Source organism: Balearica regulorum, chromosome 7 (assembly GCF_011004875.1).
Source record: "Balearica regulorum gibbericeps isolate bBalReg1 chromosome 7, bBalReg1.pri, whole genome shotgun sequence".
Taxonomy (NCBI): Eukaryota; Metazoa; Chordata; class Aves; order Gruiformes; family Gruidae; genus Balearica; species Balearica regulorum.
In genome coordinates, this window is record NC_046190.1 from 16850114 (window position 1) to 16864107 (window position 13994).

The 13994-nt window shown below is 37.4% G+C and overlaps 1 protein-coding gene across 2 annotated transcripts in view; it reads left to right on the plus strand.

Annotated features, from left to right (window-relative positions):
• Positions 1-13994, plus strand: part of ADGRA1 (adhesion G protein-coupled receptor A1) — a 284157-nt gene that overhangs the window by 215155 nt on the left and 55008 nt on the right. The gene's annotated exons all lie outside the window — the stretch shown is intronic.

Below are 13994 nucleotides of genomic sequence, written 5' to 3' on the forward strand. Positions count from 1 at the left end.
TAGGTGTAGTTGGGGAAATAGTATCAAAATCCATCCGTTAGTTTGCTAAATTAGTTTTGTCTAATTTTATCTAGGCCCTCATACTTGCTATGAAAATACTTTTTTCTTATGTTGGACAGTAGTCAAGGAAAAATGGTAATACATTTTTTAGTAGAGTCTGTGCCCTTGGCAGCACTGTTTTCATATTGCTGTAGATATATAGATCTTCTAGGACTCAGAATTCCTGGTGATAAAAAAACCTAAGTCTTTCTCATTGCTGAGATAGCCAATTTGGGGCTCTGCCAGTTTTTTCAAATACACTGTCTTTCAGCTAATAATGTTAGTTATTAATTTTGTACATGATGTTAGTCCTTCAGTTGGCACGAGACACTCAATATTTTTTGTATTGATTTTATTTCCCTTTCCCTCCTTGAGCACATTTCTTTCAGATCCTCGCTTCTAAATAATTAATTCATACACTCAGGTACTCATATCAGCATCTGGTAGTAGCAGTAGTAAGAGTCCAGAAATGCATGTGCAGGATTCAGCGAAGTATTCCCGTCCTATTTAATGCAGAAAGTAGCACTGGGGAGTCCAGAAGAAAAAAGATAGTGAAATGGTGAATATATTAAGTTTTTATTTTAGAAAATGAACATTGCTACTGCCTAAAATAAAGGCATATCTGTTTAATAGGAGACTGGAAGTGATTCAGCAAGAATGATAACACACTTAGGGAAAAAAAAATCAGTCAAATTTGGCAGTGGAAGCCCTTGGAAGTCTGAATTATACACACTGTTGATGTGTCTGACTGATAAAATGAAGCCCTTTAGAATAAAGGCCTTTTGTACAAATTTGTGAACACATTAAATATACTGATGCCAGAAGAACTGACCTTTACTGAAAAAGATTAGAAAATCAGTAGAGCAAGAGGGGAAAACAAAAAAATTTAAACCGTTGCAAATACCTACATATAACAATGTAAACCAATTTATTTTCTGCTGATTAAATTGCAAATTTGCTGCTTATATAACTAATTTACAAGGTTTAAAAAGTGAACACTTCATGGCATGTAGACTGCTATTTTTAATGAACATGCTGCTGTTGCTTTTCCAGTATACAGGCCCTGCAGCACTAATACTTGAAAACTTGTATTAATTCAAAAGCCATGAGCAAAATGAAATGCCTATGGTTTCCCATCCGCTCCTGTAGTACATTGCAAACTGAAAGCAGCTTTGCATTTGGAAGAATTAAGATTATCGTTATTCCCGTTTGTTTAATCTAAGAAATGGGGAGAGAAGACTGATGTAAATTCGTTCTTAGTTCTCGGTCTTCATTTATTACTACATGAGTTTCATCCCATCTAACTTTAGCTAGGTTAGCACCTATCTGAGTATTTAAAGGGAACCTATAATATTAGAGATCTATTATATTGTATTAGGAATCTTCATTCTCAACAGTCACTGAATGGGAATGAGAGGATGCTCCTCTTGGGATTAGTTCAGACCTCAGTTGGTTTCATGCACTATATAAGAACTCTCAAGTGACCTTTGGCATCTCAACTGAAAGGTGCTCATTTGAGAGCAATACAGTGCATACTGCTGCAGAAATATAAAACCATCCTCACCCAATATAAACTATAATTTCTCATGTAGTGATGATTGATGACAAGAACTGATAATGTATGTTAGTATTTTAAAATCTTAATCAGGAGAACGTCATCACTGTTTTGTAGCAGCTGAGCTACCAAACTCAATTTGAGGACGTAGAGGACTAAGATATTAATTCAGTCAGCTTTTAGAAACTGAATGCCTAACGTTGACTATGTCAAGTGACTATTTTTGCAGTACCAAAGAAAAATTTGCATGCATGCATGCCTATGTGGTTTCTTAGCATCTGTGAAATGTTAAGAAATAAGAGTTAGGTTTCTTCCAACCTTCTTCAACTAACAGGACTGTATAAAGTGATCACTAGATTGGTGGAGACATGGTCAGATGGAAGGTTCACTCGGACCTCACTTCCATTGTGAATGTGAATTCATTCCAGTAGAATGAATCAAGATGGATTGGCTCTAAGTGCTTGTTAGAATAGATGCATTCTGGGCTAAGGAGTCTGTCCAGATAAACTAGTAATCTGTGATGAGGACAATGAGAGTACATGGGATTCAGCTGGAGGTAAAAGTGTTCTGTTAGGCTCTGAATGCTTTCTGGCTGAACCAGAGGACCAACACAATAGATTTTCACATGAACTGTATGTACAATGTACTTATGTATGCATCCTGCGATGTTTTAGTTTCAAAGCTTTCTCATGACTATAGTTTAGATTGCTGGTGAAAACATACCTGCAAATATATTACTTTCAAGAAGAACATTGTTTCTTGAAAAAAAGAATGGGGGACTATACTATTCCTCAGACAACATCCGTTTTCTATATATAACCCAAAAATAGAATGGCTTGGCAAAGGGTACTACTGTTAACGAATCGACAACTTTCTTGCCAGATGGACTCCTTTCCTCCATTCCTTTTCTGTTCAGTTGTCAAGTAAGAAAGACAGAAACAAAGGCTCACATCACCACTGTGGCACAAATTTGGACCCACCACTGCTGATAATTAGCTCATGTAAATGTAGCCTTGGATAAATCACTTTAATACTTATAGTCTTTTATTTCACACAGAAACATAGGTACCAAATCTATGTTTGGTTTTGCTCTAACTGGGTGTTCAGCATGGCATTTGGCCAGAACTGGACTTTAAAGGTGAAATTCTGACTTTACCATTTCATTGTCATACTGACCTCCGTATCTTGTCTTTTGTGTCCACACTGGGTGCATCAGAACCCTGAAGATGTGTGCGAGACTTATGGAGCAGGGTATGTGATTCTGCATGGGAGCTTTGGTGAGCAGCAGCTACTAACAAGTACAGGCACTAGCAGCAGGGGAGTGTGTGTCTTCTCCCTCATATTCAACATCTGAATTATAAGCATTCTCTTAAAATGTCACTTGCCACCATTGATATACATCCAGTTTACCACCATGCAACTCAAGGTTCTGGAGACCTTGGGTACTGTCATCCAAATGTGAAGACGCTGCTGTGACTCAGAACCTCTCTTTTGCCAGTGCAACTATACTCACTCACTCTTTTTAACATTTCTTCTTACAACATGTGGTTTCTGACTGTACTGTAGAAGCTAATAAATTGACTGAGTGACTGAAATTCAGGAAGCAGATTATTGTTTTGCAACTTGGAGACTAAAATATATCAGTTTTTCAAAATGGAAAACTGAGTTTGGGAATAGGAGGGAAGAAATCATATTTTCTGCTCTTGAGGAGGTGTATTTTCTTGACTGTTGTGAGAATAGTGAAGTTGTATCTTGTAATGAAGGAAAGTGTGATTGTACGTGAACCAAAGAAAAGGTGATCTTACCACTTATCTTTTTCAAATACTTAACTGTCTCTATATAGCAAAGCAAAGCAATGTAGTGATCTCACACCCGCTTCTACAAATGTGTGCCTTGCCCAAGTTATGGCTTGCAAGAGTAATGCTTGGTCTGAATTGTTTAACGGCTATAGGCAATAGGGATTATTCCTGAGGATAATATCCACCTCATTCAAAATCTGCAGAATATTGAGTCGTTTCATGATGTGGAACTCTTAAATTCACTTTCTAAAAGACCCAAATTGCTAAAATTATTTTCAGCAGTTTCAGCTTTCCTCCATTATCCGACAGGGGCGATGTTTCAGTAGTCATCAAGCAGCAATGTCAGCACTTCATTGCAGTCGTCTTTATGCAAAAGGCAGCACCAGAAAAACACTTATACTTGGACTTCTGTACACTATATGCAATGTAGAAGCTCAATTTACCTTGAAAAATTATATCAAAATAGTTTATTAAAAATTTCTGAATTAATCTTTTTCACTACATTCCCACTTATGTTACTAAATGAGCTTTGTATTTATCTAGCTTAACTAAGTGTGAATACCACATCAGTGAACTTAAAAATCCTATAATCGAGTATGATTAAATAGTTGCAATATTCAGTCATTTTGAATTACTGTATGACCTAATGGTTGCATCACTATGTACTCATATTGAATAAATGGATATACACAAATTTTCTAAGACTTTAGAAAAATCATAAAATCTGTAATGGTATGTGCTGCACTATTAAAATGCATATGAATTTTGTGTAGTACAGAGTGTTTTTTCTTATGCATATAAGCCACCTAGTATCTCTTCCCCTTTTAATCAAATTATGTTTCTCCAACTTTAGAAAAATTTTTGTTAACACTTTATGTCTGAGTAGTGGGAAATATTCTCTTTGTTCCCATTCCTAATAGTTTTTTATGTATGATAGTTAGTAAGCTATGGACCATGCAAAAAGTAAGACTGTTACGAGGTCTACATTAACACAATTCACGTTGTTCAAAAAATAAATTAAAAGTGGTCATGGCAAAAAACCTCATGTGTGCCAGTATACCAAAGCTAGGATTCACATGTTTCCTTCTTCTAAACTTAATAATACTTACATATAATTGAATTCAGTGATCAATGAGCTGTAAAAGGTATTTGGTTAGTTAGGTATTCTGTATAATTATGATGCCCTTCCTAAGATCCATGGTGATAGCATTGTAATTATGTAGCTGAATGCTCCAGCTAGGCAGCTCATCAGATTATTTATTGTGACTTTATATTTAAAAATTCTAACAATTTAGCATATGCCCATCCCATCCTCTGAGTGCATCTGCAACAATTAAAACCACAGGCTCATCAATGTTATAACAAAATCGAATATGCTTATCATCTTTCCAGAAAGATCTCACATATTTAATGCCTAAAGATGAACTGAGCTTCTAAATAAAAAGGAAGAATACTCCTTCATCCCAGGCTGCACAGAGGAAAATGTAGTATTTCTAGGAGCTAATGCATCCCTGAAGGGCCCAGTGAACCAAGCTCTTAAGAGGGTGAGTCTTCCTGTAGAGCACACTGCCAGAAGCCGTCCTTTTTAAAAATGAAGCTGCAGTGAGTCTCTGTAGGTCCGGAGGAAAACAACGGAAAGTTACAGTGTGAATTTTGGGGTGTGTCCAAAATCCTTTAAGACTTCAAGGATCTTCCCCCAAAAAACCCTTTAAATGCCAGTTGAAAACTCATAAGCCACCCTTAAGAATTCTCACATTCCCAGGAAGACCAATTTTATGCATTCTCTGGCATAACTTTGTGCCTTATGGCAAGTCTATTGTGGACTCTGCTTGACTTGCAATAAGGAACCCTGAATTGAAGCAGTCATGTAGCACTGTCTGAAAAAATCTGAAAAAATCCTTAAAATAAAACCTTTATCTAAATTAAATATAAAACCTAGTAATTAACATTATAACAATATTGTGTTTCTTATATAAAATTCAATTGCTATAACGCTGTTCCCTCATTACTGATTTTGGTTGTGCTTTACAGTGGGGTTTGTTGTTGTTGTCAATATATAGGCAAAAGGTACATTACCATAAAAGGTGAAAACTCAGGTAAAATTTGGATATTTTAAAATTAGTTTGCTGATGTGGCATTTTGGAATACACAAAAAGTATACTAACAAATTGTCAGCAGAAAATAATTTACAAATACGGTTCTTAATCTTTGTTCTTACATTGTATCTACTGGAGCAATAATATTTGAAGTTGTCTGCAGATTCATTGTGTTTTCTGAGGCTTTTGCAGAATCACCTGTTTCAACTGTGTGTTGGGTTTGCATGGCAAGGTTTTGGTAGCGGGGGGGCTACAGGGGCGGCTTCTGTGAGAAGCTGCTAGAAGCTTCCCCTGTGTCTGATAGAGCCAATGCCAGCCGGCTCCAAGACAGACCCGCCGCTGGCCAAGGCCAAGCCAATCAGCGCCTCTGTGATAACATATTTAAGAAGGAAAAAAACAGCTAGAGAGAGCTTTTGCAGCCGTAGAGAGGAGGGAGAAGATGTAAGAAACCCTGCAGACACCAAGGTCAGTGCAGAAGGAGGGGGAGGAGGTGCTCCAGGTGCCGGAGCAAGATTCCCCTGCAGCCCATGGTGAAGACCATGGTGAAGCAGGCTGTCCCCCTGCAGCCCATGGAGGGAGGATGAGGGGGTGTAGCGATTCCACCTGCAGCCCATGGAGGATCCCACGCTGGAGCAGGTGGAGGCACCTGAAGGAGGCTGTGACCCCGTGGGAAGCCCACGCTGGAGCAAGCTCCTGGCAGGACCTGTGGACCTGTGGAGAGAGGAGCCCACGCCAGAGCAGGTTTGCTGGCAGGACTTGTGACCCCATGGGGGACCCATGCTGGAGCAGTTTGCTCCTGAAGGTCTGCACCCTGTGGGAGACCCATGCTGGAGCAGTTCATGAAGGACTGTAGCCTGTGGGAGAGACTCACATTGGAGAAGTTCATGAAGGACTGTCTCCCGTGAGAGGGACTCCATGCTGGAGCAGGGGAATGATGAGAGGAGTCCTCCCCCTGAGGATGAAGAAGGCGCAGAAACAACGTGTGATGAACTGACCGTAACCCCCATTCCTCGTCCCCCTGTGCCGCTGAGGGGGGCGGAGGTTGAAGCCGGGAGTGAAGTTGAGCCCGGGAAGATGGGAGGGGTGGGGGGAGGTGTTTTAAGAGTTGATTTTATTTCTCATTCCTCTACTCTGTTTTGCCTAGTGATAAATTAGATGAATTCCCTCTCTAAGTTCAGTCTGTTTTGCTCATGATGATAATTAGTGAATGACCTCTCCCTGTCCTTACCTTGACCCACAAGCTTTTCGTTGTACCTTTTCTCCCCTGTCTAGAGAAGGAGGGGAGTGATGGAGCGGCTCTGGTGGGCACCTGGCCCTCAGCCAGGGACAACCCACCACAAACTGATTTTTTTCAAGTCACCACAATATCAGAGTTAAGTATTATGGCCCTACCTATAGGTGCAACCTGAGTGTATGGACATTGCTAGATGATCCAACAGTGTGAAGAAACAATTTTGTCTTTTATTCAGAGCCACACAGTTACCTATAAGTGCTGCTACTGATGCTACCACAAATGAAGGGTATCTTCATTTGATATTCTATTTCAGGTAGAGTAAATCTGGGATTCTTGTTTAGGAATGGTAGTGTAATGATTTGGGTGATTCCATTTTTATGTGATTTTTATATTAGGAATGTTCATCTGACTGTCAGTAGTTAATGGTTATCTGAGATGGATATTCCTGTCTTGACCATCTCACAGTATAGGAAACTGAGGTTTGTAACTTAAGTGCTAAAGATCTCTTCAATTTTAAGAACAAATAGTAGGAAGATAAGTAGTAGAAATATGCCTATGTCTTATTTTTTCACTATTTTGTGTGAGATCTGTGTTTAATTGTTCTATTTTTAGACATTTGTTTTAATATTTCTAAAATATGTCTCTACATTAAATAAGTGGCTCAGTTTTCAAGTTTGCTGACTGTCTGCAGCTCTTACATGTGTGCAGAATTTCTTTTTGTTTCTCAAAAGAATGATAATATCATTTCCATGCTCAGTGTTCTTTTATTGCAGATGCGAGTCACTTGAATCTACCAAGACTGTATAGTTTTTTTAACTCTTTTTCTTCTTAGTGAGATTTTTGTGAACTCTATTGACTGCATACTGGGGATGTAAGTAGAAGTAGGAAGTTCAGGAATACCTTTACTCAGGGAATTCATTAGTTCTCAAAAGGAATTTTAGATGCTTCTTGTAAAACAGAGAAATATACTTTTCTAACTGTCTTGTGTAATTCTATCAAAAAGTTTGCAAATACTCTTTCAAGAGTAGGTAAATTTTTTTGTGTGTATCTGTAATCTTTGAGATGTATCCTGTCCTCTCTGTTATAAAGGCTAAGAAACATTTTCATACTTTTAGGTCTGCATTTTTACTCTTGACCACTGTCCAATTTGTTGCTGTGCTCATGCTGGCTGTTTTCTCGCATGACTCTTCTTCTTCCCTAGATGCTATTCCTCTGGTATTTTTAAAGACAGCAGGCACAGCCTTCTCTTTCATTTCGCTAAGCTAACAAAGCTGAACTCTTTTACTCTGCACTTGTGAAACAAATTATTCATTCTACTGGTGACCCTATTAACCATCCCCTACACCCATTCTATTCTGGACTGATTTTTCCTGAGCCCAGTTGATCAAAATTGTGTGGTATGTTTCTGATTAGGCCTTCAAAATTAGAGTATTTCCATGGAAATGCATCATCTTTTTGTCCTGGACTGTATTTGTTTTTTTTTTTTTTTTATTGCTAAATCACAATTGCTCTAAATCATTCTGTGCTTTCAGGTCCTTTTCCCTGTCTGTTGCTTTCCAAACTGGTCTGTTTCACCAACTTATAATAAAAATTCTCATTATAAATCTGTAACACATATGATTTTGAACATTGTCTTAGGTGACATTCCTCTTTGTTTCAAGGTAATCAAATAAAAATTGCAAGTCATCAAACTGATTTTCATAGAAACTTTGGATATATTCACTCCAGCCTGTCTTCCTCTTTCAAAGTAAATAATTGTATTATCAATTTTAGCTTGTTCCTTTTTCACCTGATACTATATCTTACTAATTTTCAATGTCTCAGCTAACAGTTTTCTATGTAGTGGCCAATATTTTATTGAAGACCAAAGAAATTAGGTGAATTGTATTGTCTTGTCTAGAAAAACAGTTATCAAGGAGGACTATCATATGGGTGTGGCCTTATTTACCTTTGGTAAACCTACCCTGTCTCCCTTTGTGTTACCTTTTTTTTTTTCCTCTTTCTCTTTTTCCCTCACAATATCAGATTAACAGGTCAGTTGTTGCTTGTAGAATTCCATACATTTTTCTTTTCTTAGAAAAGAAATACTACATTTTCTGACTGTATTTTCATGGATGCATTAATAATGAAGTCCTAAATGCTGACCTGTGGTTTGGAGGAATAATGCATGAATGCATAAGCAACTTCAATGCATCACACTGGAACGCAGAAACAATGTCATCATACAAAGTTTCACCTCAATAGCCAGGTTATTTTATTTTGTGTTTTTGGAGTTACCTCTTCATTTCTCCCTGAGAATCTATATACATTTTGCTTTTCACTTGCTAGTCATCCCTGAGCCTTTCCAGACTTGTGTTTAAGCAGCAGTCTAAAAAGGGTAGTTAAACTGTGACAATCAGGAGCAATGTCATGTACATAAGTTAATACAGCTGGGGATCTCCTACTTTCCTTGCTTGGTATTCTCCCATTTAAAAAAAAAAAAAAAAAAAAAAGTCAATCCTATCTCTCTTTTGACCTGTCAAATTGTTTGTCATTGAGTATGCATCTGCGTAACCATATTTCTTCAAACTGGCATTGTTTCCATTCTTCATTACAGAAACTTTATTCGGCATTTTCCCAGACAGTCTAAATTTTGGGGGGTTTTGTTGATAGTTTTCATATTAGAAAAAGAGATCTGTGCTCATGTACAGTCCACCTAAAGCCTCACAGCACTGGGCCAAATGCCTGTCCTTATCTCATATGTCATGTGCTGAGATAATTCCAAAGGAATGTTATTTAAATATCTACCAGGAGAAACAGCTGAAAAAACAATTTTGCACTTTTTTGTTATGTTAACTGTCAAACCTTTAACTCCAAACTGAAATTTTCAGTTGCTTCTAAGGAGCTGCCGTCTTGTTTGAGGGCCTAAGTGAAATCTATTGTATGTGTATAAATAATTTGTTTACTTGATTTTATTATGATGACCACATTGTTAACTCAGTACATATTTAGTAATATAGGCTATTACCCGTAGAGCTTAGTTTCTACTATTTATTTACTGCTACTTTAACTTTATGTTCCTATTTTGGCAACATCTTTGTATCTTTAATAATAGAATATATGGAGTCTTGCATCTGAATCTGTAAAACACCTCATCAGATTCTTTAAAATCTGGAAGTAGTGGAGCTGCTTTTCCAGTTCTCTGCCAGGTGTTCAGGTGATTTCATTTACTCCCTTTTTTTTTCCCTCCAGTTTTATTCTGACCTCTTTTTAAGGTGCTGTTTTTTAAGTTAAGGAAATTACCAACTGGAAAAATACACCTTATGATTGTTCTGAGGACTCAAAATTGGATGCTTTCCTATGAAATATATTTTATCTCAAACAGAAATACTGTGCTTGAACTCAAAATCAATCTAGTATCAAAGCATACTGAAGAGCTACTGAAAGTAATTTGATTTATGTCATTCCACAGTGGTTACCAAGTATCTTCCTTGATAATGATTGATAATGGGTGTGGTCTCTCAATGTTTTGCTAAATTTTAGACAATTAGAAGAAGATAATGGAGAAGCAATGTTGAAAATGGGAGCAGGTCTCTGTAAAGAATCATGAAAGTAGAAGGGCCAACGTATCACAAAGGCACCTAAGGCAAGAGGCTGTCTTTCCTAAACACTTAAAAACTGCTTGTAAATGCTAGCATTGATTATAAGGAATGGACTGCTGACCAGAATAAAAATGCCTGGGGAAAAACTTCACTTTAAATCTTTAATTTTTCCCTTAAAACGTTTTTAATAAGTCACACATGCATGAGCTGCAAAAATGTCAAGAGTCTGTAGCTCTCAATATCCTGAGGACCATTTCCTCTTTAGAATTAGATTTTTCCATTCCAATTTAAAACTTTTGGGATCCATTTGGATTTATTTGTGCTGTTTCTGTTCATCAAATATTTTCAAAAGTTCCACACACACAAAAAATAGCTCTGAAATGGAAACAAAAAATGAAACTTCAAAAGTACTTACAAAACTGTACTTTCCAAATTATGATTCATACTGTTTAACACAACCTTTTATTTGGCTTCTTGGAAAATTTCCCAGGTTCCAAGAAGTCTTAGGAGCCAGGAGTCCTAGGAGCCCTCACGGAAAATCCTCAGAGCTGGTTTAGTGCTGATAAGCCTTCTTTCCCTGGTTGCAGGTCACACAGCAGATTTTTTTAATATCTGGGCAGATGACATGGAAGATGACTGGGAGCTTTTGAAATTTGCATAATTTCTGTCATATTTATGGGCAAATGGGTGGATCTATGTGGATAGCTTTCATTTTAAAACACTGATATTTTCCAGCAGAAAAATACTCCTTAGAAAAATCTACAGTATGTTCAGGATTTCCTTTTTCTAATGAATGCCAGTACAAGCCAGTTAATAGGAGTAAAAGTGAAATGGAGTCATGAAGGGATTATTGGTATTCTGTTTTGAAAAAGTTCACAGAATATCTAAATCCTGAGTAGTAAATTGCTGACACAGACTCTAAGCTTTTCCAAGGAAAATATGAGATGCCAGTGTTGACCTGTGTCATTGCAAAGCTGCAGCTCCCATGCAGGACACTTGATGGTGGTTCTGTCTTTAGTGCTCTTTCTCCCCTCTTAGAGGTGGAGCAGCTTCCTGAGATGCTGCCACTAGCATGCTCAAAAAACATCAGTCCTTATGTGATGTGGTTTCCAAATAAAACTTTAAAAAATGAGATGGTTTATGTGGATTTTGAAACATCTGAAGCATAGTCATTCACTCAAAATTTGATGTCACTGTCACTGGTATTAGTAATAATCTGCTCCCATATTGTATTTCATCTCTGGACTCAGGAGCACCTTAGAAAACAAAAGAAGTACCATCATTTTTATTTCACCAAATGCGAGGGAAACTAAGGCAAGAGTGGTGAACTGACTTATTCATCACTGCACATAAGAATAGCAGAATCCAAGACTGAGCCTCCAGTCAGGGTCCATCCATCCTCTACCACAATAACAAGGATTGCCTGAGCGCTCACATCATCCCTCTCCTGTGAGTAATGACTAATGCTATTGAAGATTCTCACATATCTTAGATGTAAAAATTGTTCACAAATATTTATTCATATTTTTAAACAGCATTGTCAATGTGTGGGCACTCTCAATGTGTGCGTTTTCCATTAATATCCTACCATAGGAGCTTGTTGGCAGGCATGTTGCTGTAGCAGACAGTTTGATGTTTAATTTTGAGGAATTTCTATGTAAAGTAAATATTTGATGCAGCGAGTATTTTGACTTTCTGTGTACATTTGTCCAGTCAAGGAACAGCCCTGTCCCTTTGCCCTTCGTTCCACCTGACTGCCTGCACTCAAAAGAAATTGTTTGAATACGTAGGAAGTATTCACAATTAAACTGTTTCCCAGGAAGTGATCATAGATGTTATGGATTTAGTGCGGACTGACCGCATTTGTAGGCTGTGTACAGCTTTTCTTCACTGTGTTTGACTTTACTCCCATGAAGCGAAGCTGTAGTCTCTAAGACTTGGGGCAGGGTGATCTGATTTTTTTTTATGCTACGTAGTGAAGAGTCTCTGTGTATGCAGAGACAGGGCGATGGTGAGGAGGTGAAGGATGGGCATCACCTTGGTCTTTCCCCAGCTGTGCAGCCTGTCATCAGCCTTGCACAGCAGCTCTCTGTGCTCCAGATGTGTGCAGCCCCTTCTCTGCCCCTCCCCAGTCTCACAGCCAAGCTCTGTCTATGCTATTACTTTATCCCATTGGTATCAGTAAGTCATAACGAAGAAGAAATTAGAGAACTGCAATAAATTAGACAATTTCCCCTCTTAGCAAAAGTGCTGTAAACCTGTTGTTTTCTCTGGCTTGCATAGGACTGCTTTTGTCAAGTCATAGCAAATTTTTGCTTATCCCAGTGCCTTTAGCTGTTGGTTTCATTATCATAAGCTTATGCAGATGCTTCTAGCTTTCTCTTTTTGTATATAATAAGTAATTAGTGTAATTTAATATGTCATTGTTATTGCTTTTGCCAGCACAGAATAATAATAAAAATCCATTGTAAATATAAATTTAATCACACTGTAACTTCTATTACACTTCTGTACATCTCCAGATAAGTCCTCAACAGTGATCTGGGGTTTGACAAATGACACTTCTTAAAATTTCTGTACATACTTATTGATAACAATCAGAAGTTCAGCATATACAGATACTTTGGGTTACCATAGAGTAAAATACGTCTTTTTCAGAAGCGTGAGATAAAGCCAATTATGACAGCTTTAGTGAATTAGGCAGTGGAAACAATCTAAGGATGAGTGCTTGATGTTTAGCTCAGTTAATTCCAATTAAAGCCTTCGTACTAATTTAAAAATCTAATGTAGAAATGTCCTGTTGCTATTTGCTCTGTTTTTCCTGAGTATTTTTAGTAAGTGGCATCACCTAGCTTGAATACTTACTTTAAAAAAAAAAAAAAAAAAAGGGCATTTTTATTGTTAAAATCACAAAACCTTTCCAAAATATAGATGGTAATAAAGAGAAAATTGTACTGAAGCTTTTATCTCTTTATTTAAGCATCCCAGTGACATCACAGATTACTCGTGCTTTTCTCCCATATTTATTATGAGGTCACTAGATACTTCTCATATTCATTGTAGTTCGCTGATCTCTGTTGTACCTTTTGTCTTGCACATGTACATATATTTCCCAGCACATGGACATATATTAATGTCACATTTGTTTACATGATTGTGAAGATTATTGTTTTACTTCTCAAAGAGGTAGCGCACATGTGCTATGAGTAAACTGCATGATAATCTATGTAAATTATGTGCACAGAAGCTATACTTTGCCCTTGGGGAAAATGCAAATTAGAACATTTTGTAGTTTGTTTGTTTGTTTTTAAATACAGACACTTTTCACTTCAAGGCTCAGGACAGACTCCCTGTTTATTTTCCCATTGCCCATCATTTGTTTTTTCTTGTAAATATCTCCGTCTTAATGATTAGTTTGCTACTTTGGCAGGAAAAAAATGCTTGATGAGTCAAGTCCTCAGAATGTACCGTTTGGTGTATTTTACAGCTCTGCTGTAAGGGAATTATCTGCTTGTAAAAGGGTGTATAACACAGAACTCAAAGCCATTATAGTGATCTGACAGTCTTCATTCATTTTCTCCTGGTGCTGTCTTGTTTTCTTCTGTTACATTACTGCTTGTAATATTTTTTAATCCTGCATTACTAAAGCAGTTAACTGTTTTTCCTTATATGAAGCAAGAGAAACATATT